This window comes from Chelonia mydas, chromosome 4 (genome assembly GCF_015237465.2).
Source record: "Chelonia mydas isolate rCheMyd1 chromosome 4, rCheMyd1.pri.v2, whole genome shotgun sequence".
NCBI classification, from domain to species: Eukaryota; Metazoa; Chordata; order Testudines; family Cheloniidae; genus Chelonia; species Chelonia mydas.
This window is the reverse complement of record NC_057852.1, coordinates 95,124,655-95,142,512: the sequence shown is the minus strand read 5'-3', so window position 1 is coordinate 95,142,512 and position 17,858 is coordinate 95,124,655. Positions and strand designations below refer to the sequence as shown.

The 17,858-nt window shown below is 41.2% G+C and overlaps 1 long non-coding RNA gene across 3 annotated transcripts in view; it reads right to left on the bottom strand.

The window, feature by feature from the left end:
- LOC122465353 overlaps window positions 1-17,196 on the bottom strand; it is a 31,178-nt gene extending 13,982 nt beyond the window's left edge. The window contains exons 1-5 of one of the 3 annotated variants that reach the window (XR_006290121.1): window positions 17,027-17,196; window positions 15,626-15,817; window positions 11,256-11,526; window positions 10,754-10,807; window positions 1,077-1,448 (exon numbers count right to left, since the gene is read on the bottom strand). This is a non-coding gene — a long non-coding RNA (uncharacterized LOC122465353). Of the gene's footprint in view, window positions 1-1,076; window positions 1,449-8,117; window positions 8,378-10,753; window positions 10,808-11,255; window positions 11,527-15,625; window positions 15,818-17,026 lie in introns of those variants that run through there. The other 2 variants (XR_006290123.1, XR_006290122.1) reach the window with 2 other exon arrangements.
- Between the last annotated feature and the right edge of the window lie 662 nt (window positions 17,197-17,858).

The following is a 17,858-nucleotide window of genomic DNA, read 5'->3' as shown; positions in this document are numbered from 1 at the left end:
AGGGGAATCAATATTTAATAATGGGCTCTTCAATCCAGCAGAGAATCAATGGCTGGAAGTTAAAGCTAGACAAAGTCAGACTGGAAATAAGGTGCAATTTTTTTTAAACAGTGAGAGTCATTGATCATTGGAACAATTTACCAAGGGTCATGGTGGATTCTCCATCACTGATGGTTTAATAATCAAGATTGGATGTTTTTCTAAAGATCTGCTCTAGGAATTATTTTGGGGAAGTTCTGTGGTCTGTGTTACACAGGAGGTCAGACCAGACGGTCACAATGGTCCCTTCTGGCCTTGGAATCTATGAATCCACAAATTAGTCTCTGCAATTACTGATTTCTAACCAGTGATCTCCCATTTTGTTACTCTTTGCTACTCCCCTTCTGAATTAAAATCTCATTCCACTGATTTTTATCCTGTTTTTTATATTCTTTTGTAATTCCTCTGATTTCGGCTGTGGCTGCAATCCATCTGAGATTGTTAAACATATTTTCTGTGTACCAAACAAAATTTTATATAAGAGCAAAGCTCTCAAACCATCAGAATTGTGAAAAAGGCCTTTGATACAAGACAACTATGATTCACTGTTTTCTAGTGAAAATGAGGGAAATAAATGTGCTGACTGAATTAAGATGTTTAATTACCATAACAAGACATTAATTATCCCAGGTGAACCTACTGGAGTCTTTCAACTACTGGAAATTTCTATAATCACATCAAACTTGCACTGAAAGTAATAACACCCACAAAAGTGGCATTTAAAGAGTGCTGACATGTAACTTCAGCCACAGAAATCAGAACAACCTAGGCTGATACTTTGGCCAGTGGTTTAATGGAGCCAGAACAGCGGACCAATACTATTCATGGAGTGCCCAGCCTGCTGCAGCATGCCTCCCCACCCAAACATCCTCACCCCACAGCCACTGGGTGACGGCTGCACCCAGCAGTGTGCACCCGGGGTTAGAGACCCAGGTCTCTGCCATTCCAGGGCTACATCATTAACTTTGGCCCTGAAACTGCTGTTTAAACAAACAACCAAAATCCCTCTGACAAACAATGAACTCACATTTCTAGCATTAAAGTGAATTTCCTTACTTTTATTGGGAAGGGGTCATTCCTAGTTTCCAGATTACATCCTGTTTTGAACCAATTTCCATCTAATGCAAGGAAATTCATAGTTAACACCACCAAAGATCATGCCCCTTATGACCTTTTCCTTAATACAGAATATTTAAGGCCCGAGTTTTGTTTCTAGAGAGGAAAAAGTGGAAGGGTCTGGTGAAAAGCAGGAAAGTGGAATTGACATAGGTATATTGTTATTGTCCATCTGCCAAGCAATTGGAGATTTCAGAGCCTTGCAGGTTGGTTTCCCGGTTAGCAAATTTGGGTTATTTTAGATCAAGTGTGGGAGCAAGTTCCAGCGTCTCAGTGTAAGCAGCACATAGTATCTGTGAAAAAGTGTATATACAGTATGGTCAGGCACAGAACTCACAAATTCAGATATCCTTCCTCAGCCTGTGTAGTACCACATTCGTGAAGAAGTCCCATTAAAAAAAGTTAAAATGATGGTATGATCTCATCCACAGTGACAGATAAACACCCGCTCTCCCTTTGCAAAGAAACTCGCTTACAAACTTGACCAAGTATTTCAGGTTTCTTTATTTTCCCTTTCTAAATCCCTACATAACATTGCACAGTAAAACCAGTCTAAACCATGTTATTCCTCACTAGCTTATAGCCATTGAATAAACCAAGTGAACACTTCAGTTTTATAGGTTATATGAAAGTAATCCTGTAAGTTTATTATTTTGTGTTGAGAGCTGAGATCCCATCCATGACCGACCAGAACAATGCTTTGTCAACTTTTCAGTTCAGAAAATAATACAAAAAAGGAGTCCAATTCTATCACTGAAGTGAAAGGAAAACCTCCCATTGGCCTCAGTGGGAGCAGGATTGGGGTGCAGTATGGCAGCACACATATCCCTTGCTTTTATAGTCTCTGCTCCTACAAGCAAACTTTTACTTACATGAATAAATGCTGTAGGACTGGGACTTCTGAGTCCTTTACCACAGTGTCTGTAAAGAAGGGACCATGTAGCTGTACTTTGTAATGTAGGTAATGTAATGTAATCTTTAGGCTGGATCTGATCCTTTGAGAAACGAATTGACACTGCCCATAGAGCAGTTTCTGATGATTAAAACCAAGTAGTGGACAGTTTGAAAAGTTTGATGACTCCAAAGTTATTTGATCTGGAGGTAGTTAGTCGCAGTTCTATTTTTGCTGCATTGGGAAAGGTCACAGAACCCTGACAAATGTTGCTGGAAAATGGCAGATTGCCATACCTGTCTATGTGGAAATAAGTGACACACAAAGAGAACATGTATTGTAGATGGAAATAAACAAATTAAAATCAGTTAAATAAGTGGGAAAGGGCTTTTGGAACTGTCAGAAAAAGGACCCAGGGCAGCAGGCTTGTTATTTAATCAAGGAGAGAGCATACAGCCTTTGAGAAACACAAAGCAGCCAGGAAGAAGTCACATTGCGTCCCTCTAGAGTTACTAAATGATACACATGCTTAGATGATGTAAGTAAGATGAATACTGTTCTAATAGGAACTATGCTGAACAGTGATGAGCAGGCAGTGGAATCATTGCTGTTTCTTTCTTCTGGATTTCTACATATTTCATTTCCTGCCAAAAATCTCATGGACCATTGTTAACCCAGTGTCTAATTCTGCCACTACTCACGCACATCACTTACCTCTCTTGAGAAATCCCATCGATGCCGATGAAACTACTCACATGAATAAAGTTAGAAACATATATGTTAACAGGATTGGCCCCAATTAGTAATTGATACCTGACCTGGAAGAAAGCACTTTCCATTTACATTTTTAACACCTAATGCCACATTACGTCATAGTATCTGCACTTACAGTTGGCAATGGCCCATTATGTTACACAGTATGTCAGCTTGAAATGTGACATATGGGAATGGTGCAAGATGAAAAATAAGTAGCTTAAGTAATATGTAATATGACACCCTGGAACTTTCAGTTCAGAACCGCATACTCTGTTTGGGAAATGGATGAAGTATTGACTGGCAGGGGAAAACAAATGGTGGGGGGAGTAGAAGCTAGAGCACTGGGAGTGATCACAAGATATCAGGAAGGTGTCTTGGCACTGTTGCACACATCTAGTATAGAGAAGTATTTCAGACTGTATCAGATATTGGGCTGGCTCAGTGTTTCCAGAGACAATATGGTACCAATCAGTCTATGCTGTTAATTAATCCTTCTATTGCTATATCCTTTTGAGAAACAAAAAAGTCCATTCCTCCCCATCCATTCGTCAGGGAGAATGGTAGACAGCCAAGCTCCCATTAGCAAGGCAGTAGAAGAGATCATTCCCTCTGTGATGTCCTGGGGATTGCCCTTCAACATCCCTGGAAAGGACTTTGGAGCAGCTGAAGAAAAGAACTGCCACCAAATTTTACCCTGAGCTTGGTGTGCTGGGATAGGATTTTATAAGTGTAAAAGGGTGGTGAAGCACTGGAATGGGTTACCTAGGGAGGTGGTAGAATCTCCATCCTTAGAGGTTAAGGCCCAGCTTGACAAAGCCTTGGCTGGGATGACTTAGTTGGTGCTGGTCCTGCTTTGAGCAGGGGATTGGACTAGATGACCTCCTGAGGTCTCTTCCAACCCTGCTATTCTATGATTCTATAATCAGTGTTTTCTGCCTAGTGAGACAGTGTAGACATGGTTAGTAAGGTCATACGCAAATTATGAGTTACGTGTCTCTCTGTTGAGCCTCAGAGCTTTGTTTTAAAAAGAGTTCTTTAGTAAGCAGAAACTCAACACTTCTCTTGGGCAGAAGCAAGATCCCCCTTTCCTTATCCACATATGATATATGACAAATATAAAATCCCTCTTGGACCTTCCATTTAATCATTATCAATCCAAGTGGGCCTAGCAACGGGGTTTGGATAACGATTAGCGTTTTCTCCAGAGTCTAGTCCGTGAAGCCCCAACTCCTCTCCTGCTTGTTTAAGCAAAAGCTGAGTGTTGCCTCCTGAACATGTCTTTGCTCAGCTTCTGCTCATCTGCAGTGTGGGAATGACAATGCAGCGGATTCTACCAGCTTATCTCCCCCCTGTCTCCAAGGGAGACAATGAAGAATCCCCTGCAGAGAGCTTCTCTTTTCCCTTCCGCATTGTTTTAAGGGAAAGATGGAAACAATTTCCTCTTTGGTGCTCATCTCAATGGCCTCAGAGTAAAGAGTAGAGACTCGACCACAAAACAGGGGCTCAGTGCAAGGGAAAAGGATGTCACATTTTTTGTAGAGGAAAGGATATGAAGATTCCCTCTGGTCCGGGGATAAGACGATAATCCCATCAGATACTGATCAGGTAGCAACTGGACTCAGGTATATTCAGCTAAACTTAATACACTGGTGGCCACCATTAGTCACCATTTACTACACACACAGTAATATCGGTGTGACCACATTTATTTTCTATTCAATCTGACACCACCATGTGATAAATGTGGGCCTTTCCTGCACCAGCCCCCCAATACTAGTCATCACTGTCCCTTCAAATTGAAGTTTATCACATTTTGTCTGTGAAATACTTCTCACCTTCCAAACCTCTGGGCAACTACAAACAGACACCATTTAAAACAAAAACACTAGACCGAAAGTGCTTTGCTTCAGACAGGAATTTTCCTTCCAAAGTTCTCTCCCACAAGTGCACGACAGACAATATTTAACTCTGGAAGAGTGGCATGCCTAAGGTCCAATATCACAGGACCCATCAGAGCAGGAAACAAGGAACCATATTTTCAATTGGCATATGTCAGCATAGCACCAATGACATCGATACCATTTATAAAATTAGAAATGGATTGTCTGCAAGAGCCAGGCTCCCAACTGGGTGTGGAACCTTCCTCACCCCCATCTCTCTAGTGCATGTTTCACTCTGTGGGAAAAGCAAATAATGTCCAAGCAGCATACCGTGCGCTGGAGAAGATACAGTGCTAGGCAGAATGTTCAACCTGCAAGCCCACTCATTCCTGTTCCTAGCTGGCCATCTTCCAACTTGCACAGCCTTACATCTGCAGAGCATTTGTGTGTCTCCTGGAGAATGGGATAATATCAGGAAGGAGATACTCTCCACCTTCCACCCAACCCAGATACACCACATCTGAATCCCTTCTATTTGCTGGAGAAGAACTACATCTTTTGCTACATCATTTTCACTGAGAAGAAAATTATTCCTCTTCTCTTAATTTAGCTAAGGTAAAATTTGCCCATTTAAAGTCTACCCCAGAAGGATTTGCCAGGCAGCCAGGACCACAGTTTGAGAAACACTGTTCCAACCAAACAGTGAAAGTCCAGATGTCAAAACTATTGATTAATGGTAATTTACACAAAGCAGCAGTATAAGCCTGATTCACCATTTCTCTACTCTAGTTTTACACTGGAGTTCTGTGGGGTGGGAGATAGTGGATTGTGGGCAAATGGGAGTGGGGATTTGGGGTGGACATTCTTTGTATCTTGTTTGCATGGTCTTATTTACCTCCCTTGTTGACAGAGTGGAATATCTGAATTCAGCTCTGAATTCACAACCAATGAGGAAGCCTGTCTCTTGGAAGGAATCTAACCTTTCTATTGATATAAAGCTCCTATTTCTACTTCTGATGAGTCATGAGATAGCACAGTCTTAGAATTTGCAGTACTTGATGCAAATTTGAGGAGCCACAGTATATTTTCTTACTGTGTATGAAAGCAAGGGATAGATGACAGTGGGTTAACTCTAGCACTTCTTCATTGCCATGCAGCCTTTGAAGGTACATCTACACAGCAACTGGACACACGTGGCTGGCCTGTGTCTGTTGACTTGAGCTTAAGTTGCTGTTTAATTGCAATGCAGACTTTTGGGCTTGCACTGCAGCCTGACCTCTGGGACCCTCCGACTTCACAGAGTCCTAGAGCCCAGGCTCCAGCCTGAGTCCGGACATCTACACTGCAATCAAACAGCCCCACAGCCTTAGTCACAAGCACAGGCCAGCTGTGGGGTTTTACTTGTAGTGTAGACATACCCTAAGGCTTCTCATCTGTATTTACTCTGGCTAGAGCTTCCCTCACTTAACTTCCTATTATGTTCCACTTAGTGACCTAACAAGGAATTGTAACCTACATTAAAATATTTTTATTTTTTTTAATTTCAAGACGCATGCAGAAAATCATGAAAGAAAATGAGACATGTTTTGGTAATCTCCCCAAGTTTCACTAGAAATTGTTCATGGTAGTGTTCTAATAGGACAATGGAAAGGCTTTACAAGTAGGATTTATGTCTATAATTCAGCTATTCAAATTGCATAGAACTATGCCAAAGTGTATTCATTTGGATTAGCTCAAATTAATAGTTGATTAAAAATGACACCTTCGTTGTAACAATGCGATTTATATTATAAAGTAGCAACTTGTTCAAAGTTTAAGTAATTTGGGATAATTTTGTGGATGCAGTTGGATATTGAGTCTGAGAGGTACAGTTTATAGATAAAAGTATCCTTACTATCAGTACGTTACCAGACTGCTGTCTGTTGTGGCTTCATTAATTTCAGTGAGCTACGAGTGAGATCTTTAAAGATCTCCCAGGTGTCATTCCTTTCCGGAATTTATCACAAACAAAGACATAAGCCAGAAGGGAGATTTACAATATTATTCTATTCAGATGATGGCAGTATAATATTAACTCCAAAAAGGGAAAGGATAATGCCATCTGTGAAATACTTTAAACAACCCAAAAAATGAGTTATCAGTTTCATTTCAGAAAGCTGCAGCAATAATTAAAGGACCATAATCACCAAGTAACAGAGAAAGTTACAAACATATGCAGAATCTCTCTTGTTCTCTTGTCTGATAAATGCAGAAGGTGCTGACCTGTTTGCAGTTTCTTGCTGCTCAGATTCTTGAAGAACTACCTGAATAACAAGTCTTGCTTTTTTCAGCATTGTTTTGAACTTTCCCTGCCAGCCAATTGGCATTTCTGCTTGTCTTCCTGAAGGGTGTAACTAGATTTGTTGGGGACAGGAAAAGGAGTTGGGAGAAGGAGAGGAGGAGAAGGGGAGAGAGCCAGGGAGTTAAGGAACAGAAGAAGTATCTAGTTGGGTTTGGAGAACAGAAAAGAAAGCCAGAGAGGTTTGGATGAACCTTTCAGTGTTTCTGTAAGCTGAACTGAATCTTTGAACATCCAATAAAATCATCAGTGCCGGAAGTTTTTTTAGCTCAATAAAATGCTTTAAAAATTACTGTAGAAGTCCTCCCACAAGGAATATATCATTGTCTTGTCAGGAGTTTGTCAGTATTTGTGAGTGAAATCCTGATCCTCTCAAAGTCGATAGGTAACATCCTGTATATTCCAGAGGTATAAGAATTTCACCTTGTGTGATTGAATGTAATAGTTAAAGATATTGAGTATGTAAAAGAGGCATCATCTTCTGAATTTAGATGGCATTTTTAGGGATAGAACCCACCTAAAGGACTTTGGGAAACTAGTTCAAGCATAACAAGGACACAAGAAATATTCCGGACTGTTCTGGAGTTGCCAGGGGCTTTAGCTCCCTCCCTGAACTTTGATGCTGTCACTAAGTATCAGAAGCATATTGTACTTTAGAGTCATACTGGACACTATGTTCCTTGGTAGCACCACTAGCACGGTTCCAAAGGGGGGACATTCCTGCCTCCTGAATTCTGAGATGAATTGCCAATATGCTCCACAGGGAGGAAACATTGTCATTCGTGGCAGGACATCTGCACTAAAAGGTGATATTTCATTCTGATGTTTAAACTGATCCATTGCAGCTGTCTGTAGACTAGATTGAGTTATTTTATGTATAACCCCCAAAATGAGACACATCTGATGTGCTTGGAAAGCCAAGATGCTGCTGTGACCTCCCAACTGCTCTAGCTTGGTTTGACAAATCAATGAGGTGCCAAGCACCTGTTGGGAAATGAGGGGCTTTATGTGCTCAAACCCCAACGGAGGAACTAAGTGCACCAAAAAGAGGTGAGGTTGCTGGGCATGTTGGTTTATTTACTTGCTTTTATAGCACTGCACTGAACACTTGATGAAGAGGGTATGTGTGTGTCTTGGGCAAGATGGAGAACAAGGGAGTCCTCCCTAGTGACAATTGTGTATGAGTGACTGGTACTTTCGGACAGGAATTCCTTCATTCTTGCAGTAGATGAAATTCCATGTGGTGTGTTCCATATATTACCACTGCACTGAATTTTCACTTCAAGATGACTCATTTCCAGGAGTACAAGTTATAGTGTTCTTAGTGTTGGTAATGAACTACATGTTCTTTGGCGCCTTAGAGAAAATATAATCAAGCAGAGTGATACATTAGAAAAAGGATGGTGTCATAACACTGATGAAAACAGGAAAATACATGCCTTAGGCAAAATGCAGAACAATGCTCTTCCTAATGAGATCATACATGAGTGATTGAATGAGTGGTATTTTTCCCCCAATCGAAAATACATACAGTCATATAGTAGATAATATATAGTAAATACCAGATGGAATTCTATCAATGAACTTTTATACTGAAAGTGTTTTAATGTTCTTGATTTAGTCCAGAGTCTCCCAAGTTACCAGCTAGTGCTCAAAGTGGTGGAAGAGTATCTTAGCAGCCATGTTGTGCGTAAGTCAAGCTAAACCTGTACAGTCACATTAAGACAATTGGTGAGAGTGAATCAGAGTGAACCCAGAATCCCTAGCTGTTTCTGTCATATTTCTATCTTTACCTACCAAAAAAAAAAAGCCACATGAGATCATGTGAAATGATTCAGACATTGGCTAAACAGTCCAGCTGCTTTTGGGTATTCTCAGCAGAGCGCACTTTAAGAAAATACTGTATCCAGTTTGGAGCAGTTGGCTTCTATACTGTGCAGTGCAGTTGCTGACGACAATTCTGCTTTGTCGTTACAGCAGAAGTGTGGATGTCCGGCCCACAGCTGTGTTACAAATAAGTGCGCCCCCTTCTTTCAGGCTCAGAAACTAGTCCACTGTGTTCCTGTATTATAGAAAGCTATCTTGGTATTTGCTTGACTGACCACACCTCAATAGTAAAATCCCCAATTCTCCCCCTTATGCCTTACACATTATTGATCAAGCTAAGTATGAGTGTAAGAGGGTGGCTGCCTCCCCAACACCCCCTCATGACCAGAGGTCACTCAACAGCACCCTGCTTCTGTTCCCCCAAATCAGGACTATTTAAGAACTCACAAGTCAAGGGTGGTTCAAACACCCCTCACAAGGGGTCCCCTTTATTTAGTTCTCTGGTACATACTGGCCCTCTAGGCCTCAAGCCCAGTGTCTCTCTCCTGATTAATCCAAAATAACATCAAACTCAGACAGTCTTTATCCCAGCTCACCTTTACAGCCTCTCCCTGCTCCACTCCAACAACTCCAGTTTCCTGCTCTTTTTATACAGTGAGCACCTGATTCAACCCAGATGGGGCTCATCAGGGCTGGCTTAGTCCAAGACTCTCCAGCCCATAGGGCAAGCCACGCAGTTACAAGAAGGTATAGCAATGGTAGGGAACCCATTTCTATTGGAGGGTGTGCAGGGGGAAGAGTATAGATATAATAGGCTATGAAAGCCAATATTCTTCAAAATAGGGTATGGATAAAGATCAAGGACAAACCTATCCAAGACTTTCCAGTTTGGGACAGTGAGATTGCATTATTTCAGGAATATTTAGGTTTCCTTCAGAAAAGGGTTGATATTGTTAGCAAGGAATGCACCAGAGGGTGCAAAGAGGCTACTCAAACCTTGCTCATGCTAGATAGAGAGCTGTCTGGTGAGGGGTAGTAGTTGTTAAAAAGGTCTTAATTGAATCTACTGTTTGGAGGAAAGGTGCCAGGGCCCAGACTGATAGCTTGGAGACTGAAGTCCTTTTTTCACAAAATGGTTACAGGAGCATGGACAGAGCAGTGCAAGGTACTCCACACTGCTTCACCCATGTGTCCAACCACACTCTACACTCTCTGTAAGAGAGAGGTTTTGGTTTGTTCTCCATAGCTATTCAATCTCTGATCTCACTGGTGAAACTGCCGACAGGATTGCCTATTGGCAATTAGTTGAAGTGGTGGGGAGATAGAGAGGGTTGTGCTGAAAAAGAGCCAACTTATTTCACATAGGCTAGTGTAAGTGTCTTCTTTACAAGGTGGTTACTATGGATGCAAGAACCAGGTTTGGAAAGATAGGAGTTAACAAATCCTTTTTGGAATGTATACTAGTGAACTTTAAAAAATAATCACATGCTTCTGTACACCCTAAATGAGCTGTGACATCAGTACGTTAAAATTACGTACATATATGTGCCAAATCATTGAGCCATAAATATCTGTCTATATCTATGTGTGTGCACGTGTGCGCCCCTTAAATTGAGTAGCCATGTAATTTTGTACTTGAAACATGTCCTTCCTCACCTTTGCTCTTTCATGTTACTACCTCAATTGTTTGTTATATCCATTATTTAGATTATAAGTTCTTTAGGACACAAACCTGTTGTATGTTTTCTGTGCAGAACCTTGCACACTTGTGACCATGTAAAGAATAATTATAACATTTCTTCTTATTAACTTCATGGTAATTTGAAGTTCTCCCAGGACTTCTCAGACTAAGCAAGATTGTCCAACCATCTCTTATTCAGGTCTGACCATTTTTATCCTCCATACCTGGGCTCTGTCACTGTCGATGCATCACTCCAGTCAGAAACTGAGCAGTTGTACCTGTGAAAACGATAGAAAACTGCTCATACAGAAGAAAGTTTCACTTTGTTTCAAGGTTGTCATTGACTGAATTTGCCATGCTGTCCATGACCAGAAACAAGGTTTAATGGGATTTTTTTGGGCTCTGTCTTTGAGGAAATTCTATCTTTGAGGAGAATTAAACCTTCTTTGCCACCCTGACAGATGCAGTAGAGAACACTTCAAGCTGTTTCTGCTGCAACTCATTTGACTTCAAATGTGTTTTTCTCCCACTGCTGCTCTAATCTGCCCCCCGCATGCATTTATCTATTGAAGGTCCTCTGTGTACAAAGAGGCTTGTATGAGGCATGATATAGGAGAAGAAGATATTTGGGAGCCATTTTATCAATGGCTGAGGATGACAAAAGATTATAACCTTTTTTTTACAGGTTCTTGACAGCATTATCTTTAGAAGACATCTGAAACTGACCTGGGTCCATCAGTTTCTTTCAGCAAGGCAGATAAGTGACAGGGTTTTTGCTCAAAAAGGAGGTCTGACTTCAAACATGATGAGGAGATAATCTGACTTGATAAAATTATAATAAATCTCCTCCTCCATCCAAACAACAAGAACCAAAAGGTAGCCATCCTCATGCACTGGGCTTGTAACCACCTGGAACAGGCTCAAGGTCATGACATCCTGAGTTAACAGAAGAACAGCTGGCTCACTGGTCTCATCCTATATGGCATTTTCTTTGTTCCTACAAGAGATGGTTGATATCAGCGCTGGGATAGAAAACTTTCAATGAATACAGCTAGAAAGACAGTGAAATAGAGTGAGTTGTTGGGTACAAGCCACTATAGGTATACAGTTAAAGCAAAAAAAAAAAAAAAAAAAAAAAAGCCCAAGTAGTCCCTTGAGATTTTGTGAGATGATTTGGTGGACTGAAAAGGAATAAGTGAAACAAAACACAAGTATATCCAATAAAAAAGCTGAGAGAACAAAATTGTATAGTGTTTAATATGTTTCTTCATCAATACATACCCTGCTATTTCAGTTTCCTTTTGGCAATGAAGGTGTTATTCTTTGTTGAATAAATGATTTAATAGCAGTCAACTGAGAATGTTTAGAGCAATTAGATGTGGGTTAAAAATGCAGAAAAAAGGTATTTCAATCCTTTCTTTTTTTCTAGATTAAGTCATCTTTTGCTTTCCCTCTCATTCCTCCTCCATTCCCTCGACCCAACACGGACGAGCGGCACAGCATTTCAAAGTGTTAAGTAAAGAATCGCGTAATGCAAAACTGTGCTACCATAATTCCCACTGAAACAACAGCAAGGAAAGAAAAGCTGTCGAGTATAAAATTTGCTGATCCTTAGGGATGGCTTGGAGGACAGTTTGCCTTTAATAGCTTCATGCTGTGCCAGACTATAATTCACTTACATTTTTGTCAACAACCTCATCAGCATGTGAGTATGACTTTCATGAAAATGACTACCCTATAAAACTTTCTTTACTATGTGAACTTAATTGATTGATACATAGCAGCAGAAAGACAATAGAACCATGATACTATATTTCTTGGCCCTCTATTTCCAATAAATATTTTGCTAAAAACATAAGATGACAGTCAGTACATTTGTGTGACTTTTACAAGCAGCAAGCCAAAGGCCAACTGACTTTAGCCACCAGAAATCTACAATACCCCCATAGAAATGCACTGCCTGGACTGAAGTGAAATACATTATACAAATTAAAGGCCAGTCAATCCGTCTGAATCTTTACTCATACAAGGAGTCCCATTAAAATCAATAGGAATGTTTCTGGGAGAAAGGACAATTTATGAAGCTAATTGCACACTTAGAACCAGACACTTTCTGATGCTTAATGACATAAGTATGACATCAGTAATAGTCAGACAGGATGGACTAGTTTTTGTGGTTGCTAACTTGATATGTTTGTTCTGTGAATTATGCTGTAACACACAAAGGTAGACTGAAGCATTTTTGAGAAGGGCTTTGGTTTCAATTCTGCTCCCACTGAAGTCAATGGGAATATTTCAGTGGGAGTAAAATCAAGCCCAAATAGTAGAGCAGGAGAACTAAAGCTTAATTTTAATTTCTAGACAGTCTTGCCCAAATGTGGGAGGTCTCTGTTGTACTGTTTCCATGTCAGCAGGTGACCACAGTAAGACTAGCTGTGAAGAAATTAAACTGCCTCTGCAAGATTTTGGAGAGGGAAGTTAGGCTCTAGCAGTGTGGGCTGTGCTCCAGCAATGTGTACTGTTAGTGTAATTTCCTGCCAGTGTTTCATATCCTTGGAAACCTTGTTAAAGAACAAGGGAACAAAGCCATTGCCTGCTGCAGCGAGAATCAGGAATTTACCAGGTTTCCCTTTGGCAGCTTCTGTTTTTTTCTATTGCCATTGTTTACTGCGTACAGAAGAAACTATGAATCATCCCTTTCAGTCACCATCACTCTGCTCCACTGAGACATTAAAGGAAGATTTCAGAGTAGCAGCCGTGTTAGTCTGTATTCACAAAAAGAAAAGGAGTACTTGTGGCACCTTAGAGACTAACCAATTTGAGCATAAGCTTTCGTGAGCTCACGAAAGCTTATGCTCAGATAAATTTGTTAGTCTCTAAGGTGCCACAAGTACTCCTTTTCTTTTTATTAAAGGAAGATGTCCTTTATGTTTTCAATTTCTAAGGACTCTTATTACACTTCCCCACAAACAAACCAACCAACCAACAAACCACAAAAAAACTGAACACACTGACCACTTCATAAACCCATTTCCCCCTTCCCCATTCTCTGACACTTTTAACAGCACCAATATATGAGGCTACATTACAATTTTTAGCATGCTAGGTCAAGTGAGAGCTAACATGAGTATGTGTGCATGAGCTGGGAATCACAGCCCTAGCTCATAGTGTAGACCAGGGATAGGCAACCTATGGCACGCTTGCCAAAGGCGGTGCACGAGCTGATTTTCAGTGGCACTCACACTGCCTGGGTCCTGGCCACCGGTCTGGGGGGCTCTCCATTTTAAATGAAACTTCTTAAACATTTTAAAAACCTTATTTACTTTACATACAACAATAGTTTAGTTATATATTATAGACTTTAGAAAGAGACCTTCTAAAAACATTAAAATGTATTACTGGCACGCGAAACCTTAAATTAGAGTGAATAAATGAAGACTCGGCACACCGCTTCTGAAAGGTTGCCGACCCCTGGTGTAGACATAGCCTTATTAGGGTCATCCTTGACTCCACACACAAGCCACATTCAAATCTTGCTGCTTTTTCCTTCATACATCTCTAAGATCTAGCCTTTTCATCCCTTCCACATCCTAAAACTTTCATCTAGGCCCCGCATCTTCTCTCTTACTGTATCTTCCTCCTCAGTGGCCTTCTCCACATACCCCTTGCTCGTCTCAGACCCATTCAAAACACAGCCGCTAAGACTACCTTCCTTTGCTCATCATTCTATTTCACCTCCACTATTTTTCAAAAAGAAAAGGAGTACTTGTGGCACCTTAGAGACTAACCAATTTATCTGAGCGTTAAGCTTTCGTGAGCTACAGCTCACTTCATCAGATGCATTCAGTGGAAAATACAGTGAGGAGATTTATATACACACAGAACATGAAAAAATGGGTGTTTATCATGCACACTGTAAGGAGAGTGATCACTTAAGATGAGCTACTACCAGCAGGAGAGTGGTGGTGGGGGGGAGAAAATCTTTTGTAGTGATAATCAAGGTGGGCCATATCCCGCAGTTAACAAGAACGTCTGAGGAACAGTGGGGGGGGGGGGGAATAAACAAGGGGAAATAGTTTTACTCTGTGTACTGACTCAACCACTCCCAGTCTCTATTCAAGCCTAAGTTAATTGTATCCAATTTGCAAATTAATTCCAATTCAGCAGTCTCTCATTGGAGTCTGTTTTTGAAGTTTTTTTGTTGAAGAATAGCCACTTTTAGGTTGGAAATCGAGTGACCAGAGAGATTGAAGTGTTCTCCGACTGGTCTATGAATGTTAAAATTCTTGACATCTGATTTGTGTCCATTTATTCTTTTAAGTAGAGACTGTCCAGTTTGACCAATGTACATGGCAGAGTACCCAGAAGTCACCTACTACAGGACAGGCCCAACAAAGAAAATAACAGAACGCCATTAGCTGTCACCTTCAGCCCTCAACTAAAACCTCTCCAACGCATCATTAAGGATCTACAACCTATCCTGAAGGACGACCCACCGCTCTCACAAATCTTGGGAGACAGGCCAGTCCTTGCCTACAGACAGCCCCCCAACCTGAAGCAAATACTCACCAGCAACCACACACCACACAACAGAACCACTAACCCAGGAACCTATCCTTGTAACAAAGCCCATTGCCAACTGTGTCCACATATCTATTCAGGGGACACCATCATAGGGCCTAATCACATCAGCCACACTATCAGAGGCTCGTTCACCTGCACATCTACCAATGTGATATATGCCATCATGTGCCAGCAGTGCCCCTTTGCCATGTACATTGGTCAAACTGGACAGTCTCTACGTAAAAGAATAAATGGACACAAATCAGATGTCAAGAATTTTAACATTTTTTCATGTTCTGTGTGTATATAAATCCCCTCACTGTATTTTCCACTGCATGTATCCGATGAAGTGAGCTGTAGCTCATGAAAGCTTATGCTCAAATAAATTGGTTAGTCTCTAAGGTGCCACAAGTACTCCTTTTCTTTTTGCGAATACAGACTAACATGGCTGCTACTCTGAAACCTCCACTATTTTTGAATCCCACCATTAGTGCCCCACATCTTCACTGCAAGAAACAAAATCTTGTCCTTACCTTTAAGTCGCTTCACATTTTAGCCCTTCCTATGCATGTGCTATTGTGTCTGATGTCACCAGTTATGCCAGCCTTCAGCCTCTGCTCCTGTAAACACCTTCGAACTTTCTTCCACAACACCCTTTTTGTATGGCACATTCTCCCCTGTCCTTCTTTCATTTCCCTCTTCATCACCCACTTCTACCAGGATGTCTATGGGAAATTGCCAGTTGATATGGGTAAGGTAGATGGCCAGAAGGGATTTTCACTACTTAATCTTATAATTTATTAAATATATTTTTCAAATTCACTGACTCAAAACAATCTAGCTATGAACATATCTGGCCTATGTAACTACAGGTCCTTGTTACTGTTCTCACTGATGTCCTACCTCCATTTCTTTGGTACACCAACTTGTTGCATCTTTTTTAATGATATTGTAAACCCTTTGGGGCACTGGCCATCCTTACTTTGTGTTTTTAAAATGTCTTGTGCAATGGGAAAACCCTGTGCTAGAATTATTATTCCTTTCTCCTTTTTATCCTTCTCTCCCATCCACTTGAGCCTTTAGCAGCTCTGCCTGCAAAATGACCAGATGTGCTCTGCTATGTGCAATCCTACCCATGAATTATCATCTTTTCACAGAGATCGCAGCATATTGGCTACTGCATTTATTATAAGTAGGGCCTTACCAAATTCACAAGGCATTTTGGCCAATTTCATGGGACATGAACTCAAAAACTCCTGAGTTCTAATCTGAATTTTGACTCTGACATGGTCTTGCTGTGTGGGCATAGACAAAAAAGTTGCCTAGTCATTGCCTCTTCTTCGTCATCCATTAAATAGGGGTAATAACCACTCACCTAATTAGTTAGAGTCTCCTGCTCGAGAGCATGAGGGAAAAGGCATTGAGATCCTTCCCTACTTGCATTCCTTTACGGAGGGCACTGGGAAGGTTAGCATTGCTAGGAGTTCTAAACAGTCCCAAAGAAATGGGAGCCTGGAGACATGCCACTTCTATAGCAGCTGATAGTATGCTACTGTGGGGAGCAATCACTGTCTTTTTTAAAGCATGGATCAGTAACTGCTCCTCTATGCATTTCCCCAGCACGCCCAGAGCTATTCTGTCTGCTTGTACCCAGTGCATAGATTCATACAACTTAAGGCCAGAAGGGACCATTAGATCATCTAGTCTGATCTCCTGTATATACTGTGGCAAGGCACCTCCTTTGTCTCCCCAGACTTTGCCCGTCCCTGGATGGCAGTCCTGGAGTAAATCAGCCCTGCTCTGGGCCATATTTGCCTTCCCTCTTCTGTATTCCTTTGGCCACATTTTCAGGATAGGCCTTGGGGTTGGACTAAAGGGTAATCCTCCACCAAAAAAAGGGAAAGTCTCACAAACTCAAAAATTGAGGGGGATACCTTTCTCTGCCTCCTCACTAGGACAGGGTGTTGTCTTCTTGTTTGCCCAGGAGAGTCAGTCCTTCCCCAGCAGACACTCAGGTCTGGATGTTTCCCCTATGGGGAAGGGCATAGCCTCTCACCCTGGAGAAGCTTGGGGTTTTTTTCCTTGCTGCTACTAACCTGGAAGCAGCTTGTCTCTCCTCCCCCCCACCCCAAGAGGAGGGGTTTTAAAAGGCCCCAGGCAGCCCTTAATTGGACTGAGCTGTCCCTAATTGACCTGAGGAAAAAGGGCCTTTAACATTAACATTCCAGGGCTAACATATCAGCTCTCCAGTACCCTCTTGAAGCCATCTGGCCTGACTTTGTCACGATACATTTAATCCAGTTATCCCTGTATTGAGCTCAGTATCTTGTATTCGAATAGAGCATACCTTCCAGAAAGGCATCCAGTCTTGATTTAAAAAAACATCAAGAGATGGACAATCCATCAATTCCCTTGATAGTTTGTGTCAGTGGTTAATCAGCCTCACTGTTAAAAAATTGAGCCCTATTTCTAATTTGAATTTGTCTGGTTTCCACTTCCAGTCATGGGTTTTTTATGCCTTTCTCCATTAGATTAAAGGGCTCTTTAGTATTTTCTCCTATGAAAGTACTTATAAACTGTAGTTAAGTCACCTTTCAAGCTTCTTTTTCACTAAGAACTAAGCAGATTGAACTCTTTAAGTCTCTCACTGTAAAGCATTTTCTCCAGCCCTTAAATCATTTTTATTGCTCTTTTCTGCACCCCCTCCAATTTTTCATCATCATTTTTAAAATGTGGACAACCAGAATTAGACAGGGTATTCTATTA